The following is an 11,380-nucleotide window of genomic DNA, read 5'->3' as shown; positions in this document are numbered from 1 at the left end:
TTATTTAGGTTTTGTTTTGCTTCACTTGCTGTAATTAGGTCTTTGAAATTATGCAAGTCATAAGCACTTACTGTAAAAACATTAAAACCATCCAGGAATATTTGGGTAAAATATGAGTCTCCTCCTTAAATGCACCTGTCCCCAATAACACTTTCCAGGAAGAGCCACTGTGAACAGTCTGGGGTCTCCTTCCAGACCTCTTATGCATTGAACTACAGACACGATATATGCAAATACATAGACAGAATTTTTATTGTAAGATATACATGCAAAAGAGCTACAATTTTTAAAAAATAGAGATACCATGTACTTACCACCCATAAAAACTGCTAACACCTGAATTATACCCCTGTACGTCTCTATGCCTGCACCTCCTCCTTTCTCTCTTTTATTTATTTATTTATTTATTTATTTATTTATTTATTTATTTTTGAGACAGAATTTCACTCTTGTCGCCCAGGCTGGAGTGCAATGGCGTGATCTCGGCTCACTGCAGCCTCCACCTCCCGGGTTCAGGTGATTCTTCTGCCTCAGCCTCCTAAGTAGCTGGGATTACAGGTGCCCGCCACCACGCCCGACTAATTTTTTGTATTTTTAGTAGAGATAGGGTTTCAACATGTTGGCCAGGCTGGTCTCCAACTCCTAATCTCAAGTGATCCACCCTCCTCAGCCTCCCAAAGTGCTGGGATTACAGGTGTGAGCCACCATGCCTGGCTGTATTTCTCTTTTTTCTTACTATTGGCCACATATATGTTCCTTAAATAATAAGTGTAAGATGAGAATTGCTCAATTATTGTGTGTGCAACATGTTCAACTTTATTAGGCAAGGCTAAACTATTTTCGAAGGAGTTTGAACCAGTTCATACTCCTGCCCAAAGCAGATGAGAGTCCTCACTGATTCAGTTCCTTGCCAAATCTGAAACCGTTCAATTTCATAATATCTGCCAAGCCAGTGAGAGTAAAATCCCAACCCACTGCAGCTTTAATTTACACTTCCCTTATTACTAATGGTATTGAATATCCGTCTTGTTTATATCTTCTTCTTCTTCTTCTTTTTTTTTTTTTTTTTTGAGACAGAGTTTTGCTCTTGTTTACCAGGCTGGAGTGCAATGGTGTGATCTCAGCTCACCGCAACCTCCTCCTCCCGGGTTCAGACAATTCTCCTGCCTCAGCCTCCCGAGTAGCTGGGATTATAGGCATGCGCCACCACGCCAGCTAATTTTGTATTTTCAGTAGAGACAAGGTTTCTCCATGTTGGCCAGACTGGTCTTGAACTCCCCACCTCAGGTGATGCGCCCACCTCAGCCTCCCAAAGTGTTGGGATTATAGGCGTAAGCCACCACACCTGGCCCCTGTTTATATCTTCTATAGCCTTAGTGATTTTTTCATCTTTTTGATATGTCAGTCACTGAATGTTTGTCATAAAATCTCTAATTATATTGGCACCAGCATTATCAAAGGAAAGGAAAAAAGCTCTATTTAGAATAATGGATTTGTTAGCTTCTCCTTGTTTTGCTTTATATAGTTTGAGATTGTGTTATCAGGTGTATAAGAGCTCAGAATTGTTTTATCTTCCTGGAGTTATATATTCCTTCTTTGTTTCTAATAAAACTTCTGCCTTGAAGCCGAGTTTGTCTGTTATTAATATAATGAAAAATCTTTTGATTTTAATCTTTTTTGTTGTTGTTGTTGTTGTTTTTTGTTTGTTTTGTTTTGTTTTGTTTTGAGACGGAGTCTGGCTCTGTCACCCAGGCTGGAGTGCGGTGGCACGATCTCGGCTCACTGCAAACTCCGCCTCCCGGGTTTATGCCATTCTCCTGTCTCAGCCTCCCGAGTAGCTGGGACTACAGGCGCCCGCCACCTCGCCCGGCTAATTTTTTGTATTTTAGTAGAGACGGGGTTTCACCGTGTTAGCCAGGATGGTCTCGATCTCCTAACCTCGTGATCCGCCCGCCTCGGCCTCCCAAAGTGCTGGGATTGCAGGCTTGAGCCACCGCGCCCGGCCTGTTTTTGTTTTTTAGACGTAGTTTCACTCTTGTTGCCTGGGCTGGAGTGCAATGGTGCAATCTCAGCTCGCTGCAATCTCCACCTCCTAGGTTCAAGTGATTCTCCTTGCTACTCGGCCTCCTGAGTAGCTGGGATTATAGGCATGCGCCACCACGGCCAGCTAATTTTGTATTTTTTTTTTAGTAGAGATGGAGTTTCTCCATGTTGGTCAGGCTGGTCTCAAACTCCCAATCTCAGGTGATCTGCCTGCCTCGGCCTCCCAAAGTGCCGAGATTACAGGTGTGAGCCACCACACCTGGCCTGATTTTAATCTTTTTTCCAGACAAAGAAAAACAATTTATTTTCTCCTCCTCCTCCTCCTCCTCCTCCTCCTCCTCTTCTTCTTCTTCTTTTTCTTCTTCTTCTTCCTCTTATTCTTCCTCTTCTTCCTCTTCCTCTTCCTCTTCCTCTTCTTCTTCCTCTTCCTCTTCTTCTTTTTTGACGAAATCTCGCTCTGTTGCCCAGGCCAGAGTGCCATGTTGTGATCCTGGCTCACTCCAATCTCTGTCATCTGGGTTCGAGCAATTCTCTCCTGCCTCAGCCTCCCGAGTATGTTGCTGGGATTACAGGCTCACGCCACCACTCCCAGCTAATTTTTTTTTGTATTTTAGTAGAGACAGGGTTTCATCATGTTGTCCAGGCTGGTCTCGAACTCCTGACCTCAAGTGATCCGCCTGCCTCGGCCTCTCAAAGTGCTGGGATTACAGGCGTGAGCCACTGCACCCGGCCTTTCTCGCCCTCTTCTTATCTGAATCAAGTAACTTCCAAACTACCAGTTGGCCTCAGTGAGAAATGACTCAATTTCTTATTTTTAAAAAATATTTTTATTACAGAAACTTTTAAACATATACAAAACTACAAAATAGTATAAAATAACCGCCCCCCACCCCACACACCCATCAACCAGCTTAGGTATATACCAAATCAACATGATTATGCTCTTTCCATATTATTTTGAAGCAAATCTCATATGTTATGTAAGTTAATTTGTAAATATTTGAGTATAATATTTTATACTCTCTATTAGTATTATTTATTATTATTTTTTTTGAGATAGAGTCTCACTCTGTCGCCCAGGCTGGAGTGCAGTGGCATGATCTCGGCTGACTACAACCTCTGCCTCCCAGGTTCAAATGATTCCGCTGCTTCAGCTTCCTGAGTAACTGGGATTACAGGATTACAGGTGCCCACCACCATGCCCAGCTACCTTTTGTAGTTTTAGTAGAGATGTGGTTTTACCATGTTGACCAGGCTGGTCTTGAACTCCTGACCTCAGGTGATCTGCCTGCCTCGGCCCCCCAAGTGCTGGGATTACAAGCGTGAGCCACTGTGCCCGGCCTCAATGTCTCTTAAATTTCATTCAATCTATAGGTTCCTACTCTATCTCTTTTATTTTTATTTCCTTGCAATTTATTATGTCATTTGTCCTTTATATATAAAAATATTTTGTTTAATGAAATTATATAGGTAATGATCTTTAGAAATACATCTTGGACGTAACAAGTGTTGGAGAGGACGTGAAGAAAAGGGAATCCTTGCATATGGTTGGTGGGAATGTAAATTAGTATAGCCATTATGGAAAACAGTATGGAGGTTCCTCAAAAACAAAATAAAAATAGAACTGCCATATGATCCAGCAATCCCACTACTGGGTGTGTATCCAAAGGAAATGAAATCAGTATGTCAAAAAGACATCTGCACCCCATGCTCATTGCAGTTTTATTCACAATAGCCAAGCTGTGGAAACAACCAAAAATGTCCATCCGTGGATGAATGGATCAAGAAAATATGGTATATATGCACCATGGAATACTATTCAGCCTTAAAAAAAGAGACAGTCCTGTCACTGTCAGCACCGTGAATGAACCTGGAGGACGTTATGTTAACTGCAATAACCCAGGCACAGAAAGACAAGTACTCATGATTTCACTTATACTATGGAATCTAAAAAAGTTGAACTTGGCCCAGCGTGGTGGCTCACGCCTGTAATCCTAACACTTTGGGAGGCCGAGGAGTGTGGATCACCTGAGGTCGGGAGTTTGAGACCAGCCTGACCAACATGAAGAAACCCCGTCTCTACTAAAAATACAAAAAGTTAGCTGGGCGTGGTGGTGCACGCCTGTAATCCAGATACTCAGGAGGCTGAGGCAGGAGAATCGCTTGAACCCGGGAGGCGGAGGGTGCAGTGAGCCGAGATCGCACCATTGCACTCCAGCCTGGGTAACAAGAGCGAAACTCGGTCTCAAAAAAAAGTTGAACTCATAGAAGCAGAGAGGAGAATGGTGGTTGTGCGGAGGCTGGCAGAGGGAGTGGGAGTGTTGGGAGATGTTGGTCCAAAGGATACAAAATTTCAGTTAGATGGGAGGAATAAGTACAAGAGATCTATTGTACATGGTGACCACAGTTAATAACAATGTATTGTATTCTTGAAAATTGCTGAGAGTACATTTTAAGTGTTCTCACCATAAAACAATAAGTATGTGGTGACACCTACATTAGTTAGCTCGATTGAGCCATTCCACAATGCATACATAATTCAAAACAACATGTTGTGTACAATAACTATAATTCTGATGTCAATTTTAAAATAAAATTTTAATGATTTAAAATAAGTATATAAAATATATTTTATTATTATACAATATATATTATATTTCCTTGTATATATATATAGCTTTCAAACTCTGGAGCTCAAGCAGTCCTCCCACCTCAACCTCCTAAAGTGCTGGGATTACAGGCCTGAGTCACTGCACCTGGCCTACAGTTATTATTATTATTATTATTTTTGAGACGGAGTCTTGCTCTGTGGCCCAGGCTGGAGTGCAGTGGCGCTATCTCTGCTCACTGCAAGCTCCACCTCCTGGGTTCATGCCATTCTCCTGCCTCAGCCTCCTGAGTAGCTGGGACTACAGGTGCCCGCCACCACGCTCGGCTAATTCTTTTGTATTTTTAATAGAGACAGGGTTTCACCATGTTAGCCAGGATGGTCTCGATCTCCCGACCTCATGATCCACCCGCCTCGGCCTCCCAAAGTGCTGGGATTACAGGCTTGAGCCACCGCGCCCGCCCTACAGTTATTATCTGGAGCGTCAATCTGAGATTTGGTAGTTTGCAGAATCCTTGAAGAGAGCTTGTTAAAATGCAGATCTCAGGACCCATCTCAGGATGTCAGGGGTGTGAGGTGGGAACCAGGAGTGGGCACCTTTTGCCATTCGAGTCTAGCCCTGTCCTACAATATGTAAGCCACAAAATGATCCACATCACATCAATTTAAATTTTCTAGCAATTACATTAAAAAGTAAAAAGAAACACGGGATTAATTTTAATTATATATTTTATTTAACCAAATATATCAGAAATATTATATTTAAACAATGTAACCGGCCAGGTGCAGGGTGGCTCACGCCTGTAATCCCAGCACTTTGGGAGGCCAAGGCAGGAGGATCACTTGAGGCCAGGAGTTGGAGACCAGACTGGCCAACAAGGTGAAACTCGTCTCTACTAAAAATACAAAAAATTAGCCGGGCGTGGTGGTGCGTGCCTGTAATCCCAGTTACTCGGGAGGCTGAGGGAGGAGAATGACTTGAACCTAGGAGGCCAAGGTTGCAGTGAGCAGAGATCGCGCCATTGCACTCCAGCCCGGGCGACTTCATTTAAAAAAAAAAAAAAAAAAAAAAAAGTAACCAATAATTTAAAGATAGATTGCAATCTTTCTTACTACTAAGTCTTTGAAATCTGATGTGTATCTTACATTCACAGCACACCTCAATTACACTAGCCACATTTCAAGTGCGCAGTGTGAGTCGGGGCTTTTGTGTTGGACAGCGCAGCCGGGAGGCTGATCCGGGTAGGCCGGGGGCCACGCTGGGAGCAGCACAGGACTGGATGGTGTCTGTGAAACTCACTTTGCAGACTCCGGTGCGCCAAAGAAAATAAGAGGACAAGGCCGGGCGCGGTGGCTCACGCCTGTAATTCCAGCACTTTGGGAGGCCGAGACGGGCGGATCACGAGGTCGGGAGATCGAGACCATCCTGGCTAACATGGTGAAACCCCGTCTCTACTAAAAAATACAAAAAACTAGCCGGGCGACGTGGCGGGCGCCTGTAGTCCCGGCTACTCAGGAGGCTGAGCCAGGAGAATGGCATAAACCCGGGAGGCGGAGCTTGCAGTGAGCTGAGATCCGGCCACTGCACTCCAGCCTGGGCGACACAGCGAGACTCCGTCTCAAAAAAAAAAAAAAGTAAGAGGACAAAGTCATACCTGGACTCCAATTCCGCCTCCCACTCCTCGCTGTCTGCCCCAAGGCCCTTCAGTCCCGTCCTGGCCACGTGACCTTGGGAGTCCCTTCGCCTCCAGAGCCTTGTCTTGTACACCTGAGAAACGGGCGTGGTGACTCTTGCTGGCGGCAGCGGTGGCGCGCATGGGAAGACGCGTGCAGGGAGTCAGGGGCCCCCGGGTGCTCGCGGCAGGAAGGCGTGAAGCCTGCGGGCGGGTGTTGGGGCAAGGACTGAAGCCGGGGGAACCAGAAGGGCTCCGGGTGCTGGGGTTCCGCGGGGGCCGCGCCAGTGCACCTGCAGGCGGCCACCGGGCGGCGCTGTGGAGCAGGGACCCCGGGGCCCGCCGGGGCCGGCGGAGAAGCGAGAATAATTAGTAACCGCCTGTCTGGGGTGCACTTCCCAGGGGAGGGGATAATGAGGTCACTCTGGTCCCTCTGTGACAGGAGGGAAAAGAGTCAAAGAAGCTCATCCCCCACCCAACCCCCTAATCCAAGTCGGCCAACATTGCGGCCATGGGAGGATCCGGGTTTGGAGTCGGGAGCTCTGGGTGAGGTCCTGGTTCTGACCTCTGAGGGACCTCGGGCTGCTCGGCCTGGTCTCCCACCTGTAGATGGGACACCTGTGCCTCCCTGCAGATGCCGGCTGCAAAGGGGCGTTGCCAACTGTCTGGTGCCGAGCCAGAGTCAGTGCGTGCCTGAGATTGAGAGGCGAACTTTGAGAGATGAGGACAAAAATAACAGCTGCCGGTGCTGAGCTAAATGCCTACGCTTCTTTGCACTCTCTTAACAGCCCGTGAGGTTGGTATGACTGTTGCCCCCATCTGACAGATGGGGAAGCCTGGCCTCCAAGGTCTGGTGTGGCCTTACCCGGCCCAACAGAGTGGGACCTTGACTCCAGGGTTCTGCGCTGCCTTCTGACCAGACCTTGGCTTAGACGGATTCGGATGAACCTTCTCCTGAACACCCACACCCCACCCACGGCTTTTTTCCTCCCTCCCCTCCTGGGCTCTCAGACCCTCTGGCCTCCCCTCCCCTCCCTAAAGGTTGCCAGGGTCCACAGCCAGGACCCCCAGTCTCCCCATTAAGATCAGAAGCCTCTCCATGCCCACAGCTCTGGCCTAGCCAGTCAGAGTGGTCCTCTGGCCATAATGGTGGTTTCCAGACAGGCATGGGACTCAAGCCTAGCCAGTGTGGCTGGATGGTGGGACTCTGGCGCCTAGAGCAGTTGGGAAACCTGCCTGGAGGCCTAGGGGCTGGGAGGCCTCCCAGAGGCCTTGGGGGATTTGCTTGAGTCTTGTCTTCACCTTCTATTTCGTGTTTTTCTAGAGAGACAAGGTCTCACTATGTTGTCCAGGTTGGCAGGTAGTGACTATTCACGGGGCAATCAGACTCGAACTCCTGACTCAAGCCATCCTTCCACCTCAGCTTCCTGAGTAGCTGGGACTACAGGTGTGCACCACCGCACCCTACTTGGCTTCCCCTTTGGCGGAGGAGCTGCTCACTGTAGTCTTGTGCTATGGAATGCAGCCAAAGCACCTCCAGCCTTCCACCTGCCCGCAACCCCAGTTCTGTGCCCACAGTCTGCCTCCCACCCTCCCATCCATCTGCACCTCACATTGACTCACCAAATCTAGAATCTGATCATTGAGGAGTCCCTCACAACCCCTTGCCTCTACCAGAAAGGAAGGCTTGGCTCCACTCTTACAGGTAAGCAGCTGTGCTAAGTGAGGCGATACGCCAAGAGGTGCACGGTTGGTGAGCAGCAGCCAAGCAGCCTGGAACGGCACCAATGCACGTCTTCTGAGCTCCTGCTAGAGGCAGGTATGACAGTGCAGGGCCAGGCTCTGGAGACAGACAGGGCTCAAATTCCAGCCTCCCCACGGACCAGCATATCATCTTGGGCAAGCTACTTCACTTGTCTGTGCCTTTGTTTTTTTTTTTTTTTTTGGTTTGTTTTTTGTTTTGAGACAGAGTCTTGTTCTGTCACCAGGCTGGAGTGCAGTGGCGTGATCTCGGCTCACTGCAAGCTCCACCTCCCAGGTTCACACTATTCTCCTGCCTCAGCCTCCCGAGTGGCTGGGACTACAGGCGCCCGCCACCTCGCCAGGCTAGTTTTTTTTGTTTTGTTTTGTTTTGTTTTGTTTTTTTTTGTCTTTTTAATAGAGATGGGGTTTCACTGTGTTAGCCAGGATAGTCTCGATCTCCTGACCTCATGATCCGCCTGCCTCGGCCTCCCAAAGTGCTGGGATTACAGGCGTGAGCCACCGCACCCAGCCTGCCTTTGTTTTTTGTTTGTAAAATGTGGCAAAGGGCTGAAAGCCCCCTACCTCCTCCGGAAGCCAGAAACACCCTGCCCAATGATGGCAGCCCCCTTTTTAATTTAATTTTATTTATTTTGAGATGGAGTCTCATTCTGTCGCCCAGGCTGGAGTGCAATAACGTAATCTCAGCTCACTGCAACCTCCGTCTCCTGGGTTTAAGAGATTCTTGTGCCTCAGCCTTCTGAGTAGCTTGGGATTACAGGTGCCCGCCACCATGTCCAGCTAATTTTTGTATTTTTAGTAGAGACAGTGTTTCACTGTGTTGGCCAGGTTGGTCTCGAACACCTGACCTTAGATGATCCGCTTGCCTTGGCCTCCCAAAGTGCTGGGATTACAGGCATGAGCCACTGGGCCCAGTCCAGCCCCTTCTTTTATAAGGGGACTTTCTATATGCTGTCTCTCTGCTTGGACGTCCTTCCTTAGTGTCCCTAGAGGGGATAAGAGCATGACTGGACCTGGGCAGTCAGCAATCCAGTCCCAGCTGGAGATGATGAAGGGCACTCTGTGCTGGGGGAACTGCAGGTGGGAAGCCTCTGGAGTGGGAAGGCATGGGTAGCTCAGGGGGAAGGTTCTGTGGAGCTGGACGAATACATTTTATGGCTCAAGTTCTAATTCAGCAGTCCTGTCTCCCTCCTTCTGCCCCTGGAAGAACTTCTGCTTTCCCTGGAATGGGGCTGTGGAAGGATGGACTGTTCGGTGGGCCCAGGTGACCTAATCTGAGTCATGCGAAGGGGAATGCTGAGATTCTGGTATGCACGATGGTCTTGGGACCTGTGAGTTGGGGGGAATGAAGACCCTGGATTGGAATTCGAATTGGAACCCAGCCAGGAGGAACAGGCAGCCCAGGCTTTGGTGGAGGGTTTTGGGTGACAGGGACGTTACCAGGAGGCAGGAGAGGCCCGAGCACATCACTTGGCAGTGCCTGGCGGAGCGGGGCAGGGCGCGGGAGGGCGGATGATGGTGGCTGGTGCAGGCTTCGGCAGCGAACACCCTCCCGCTGCACTCTGGGCCTCCCCATGGAGGAGCTGGAAGCTAAAATAGGACTCTATTTTGGGGGCCTGAGGCAAACTGGAGTCACTTCCCTGCCAGAAGTGAGAAGTTGCTTCAGCCTCTACTAGGGCAGGCCCTCCCCTACGCAGGAGTGGCGGGGGGTGGGCCCTGTGAGTGCGGCATGAGGCAGAGGGCGCTGGCCAAGGAGTGGGAGAGGACCATGGCTGCTGAGGGGCTGGGGGCCCCAAAACATCATCTCCCTCCGTCCTCAGGGCAGCCGTGTGAGGTGGGAGCTGGGGCTTCCCCATCTTGCAGATGAGGCTTGGAGAGGCCAAGTCGCCTCTCCAAGGTCAGTCAGTAGCAAGGGGCAGAGCCTGGATTCGGCCAGGTCTAGATGACGCCTGAGATACGCTCTTAACCCCAGCAATGGGCATGAGCGGGACCTCGACAGGCAGAAGGAGCAGCTGTTTCCTGACCACCTGCCGGGTGCCTGGCCCTCTGCACGCGTGAGGGCTCGGTGAGGCCCTGTGTCCCACCCCACAGGAGGCCGCAGTCTTGCCCCTTCTCACAGACAGGCCTGAAGCCAAGAAGGCAGGCCTGGGAAGCTCTAACCTCAGGTGAGCGTCTGAGTTACTGCCCAAACGCAGGCAAGCCCCTTTCCTCTCTGGGCCTCAGTGTCCCCATGCGCACTTCCGTGAGATCGGGCCACAGTCCCAAAAGGCCCATCAAACCTTTTTTTTTTTTTTTTTTGAGATGGGGCCGCTCATTCTGTCGCCCAGGTGGAGTGCAGTGGCACGATCTCAGCTCACTGCAACCTCTGCCTCCCAGGCTCAAGCGATTCTCTTGCCTCAGCCTCCCAAGTAGCTGGGATTACAGGTGCCCACCACCATGCCCAGCTAATTTTTGTTTTAGTAGAGACAGGATTTCACCATGTTGGCCAGGCTGGTCTCAAACTCCTGACCTAAGGTGATTCACCCGCCTCGGCAGCCCAAAGTGCGGGGATTACAGGCATGAGTGAGCCACCGTGCCTGGCCAAGGCCCATCCAACTCTGATGTTTATGACATGTCCCGTGGGGAGGCTGGCGGAGAGCTGGGCTGGGAGGTGCTGCAATGACCCGGGGCTTTCGAAGCCTGCCTTCCCCAGCAAATCCATTCTCCAGGTCTCCCAGTGAGGCCCACCTGCGGCCAGGGGAAGAGGAGTGTCTTTCCTGATGCAGACCCCGCTCCATGCTGCGGTGGATCCACATCACGAGGCCACGTAGTTGCAGGTTGTTGCCCCTGTGAGAGAGGGACTGTTGTTATCACCCCGTTTTTACAGTTGAAGCCCAGGGCTGGGAAGTCACTGGGCCCAGGACCACCTGAGAGGGCTGGCATGGTTGGGCCCCTCACCCAGGCTGCGGGCTCCAGGCCCCGCCCTTCTGCCGCCACCTTCATGACACAACAAAGCCAAAGCCTGATTTCATTATCCCCCTAACCCCCAAGCTGGTCTTTGGCTGCCAGGAGGTGGCAAGGCCGTTTGTGGCCCCCTCTGCACCCCCTCCTTCTCTGCAGCGACTGGGCTGTGACTAGCCTGGCCCGTCCTCTCCATGGCCCCACCTTTGCTGTCCCCATGCTCAGTTGCCCATATCCTCCCTCCTCTCACCTGTCATTTGCCCGTCATTCATCTGTCTCGCGCCCTCCTCCCCACTGAGGTGCCTCTGGCAGCTTCCCAGGTCCTCCCTGACTGGCTTCGGAACCCCGAATGTGG

The 11,380-nt window shown here is 50.3% G+C and overlaps 1 long non-coding RNA gene across 2 annotated transcripts; it reads right to left on the bottom strand.

Moving 5' to 3' along the window:
* Window positions 1-8,983: 8,983 nt before the first annotated feature.
* LOC108521440 (uncharacterized) lies at window positions 8,984-11,016 on the bottom strand. 2 transcript variants are annotated; one of them, XR_001883188.1, is made up of 4 exons: window positions 10,992-11,016; window positions 10,813-10,911; window positions 9,526-9,675; window positions 8,984-9,414 (listed from the first exon to the last, which is right to left on the bottom strand). It is a non-coding gene; the product is annotated as an uncharacterized LOC108521440 (long non-coding RNA). The 2 variants fall into 2 exon arrangements; XR_001883187.1 differs by having other exon boundaries at window positions 10,813-11,003.
* Window positions 11,017-11,380: the final 364 nt, after the last annotated feature.

This window comes from Rhinopithecus bieti, unplaced genomic scaffold (assembly GCF_001698545.2).
Source record: "Rhinopithecus bieti isolate Rb0 unplaced genomic scaffold, ASM169854v2 scaffold_56975, whole genome shotgun sequence".
Classification (NCBI taxonomy): domain Eukaryota; kingdom Metazoa; phylum Chordata; class Mammalia; order Primates; family Cercopithecidae; genus Rhinopithecus; species Rhinopithecus bieti.
Note: the sequence above shows the minus strand (reverse complement) of the source record. Positions and strands in the feature narration are given on the sequence as shown.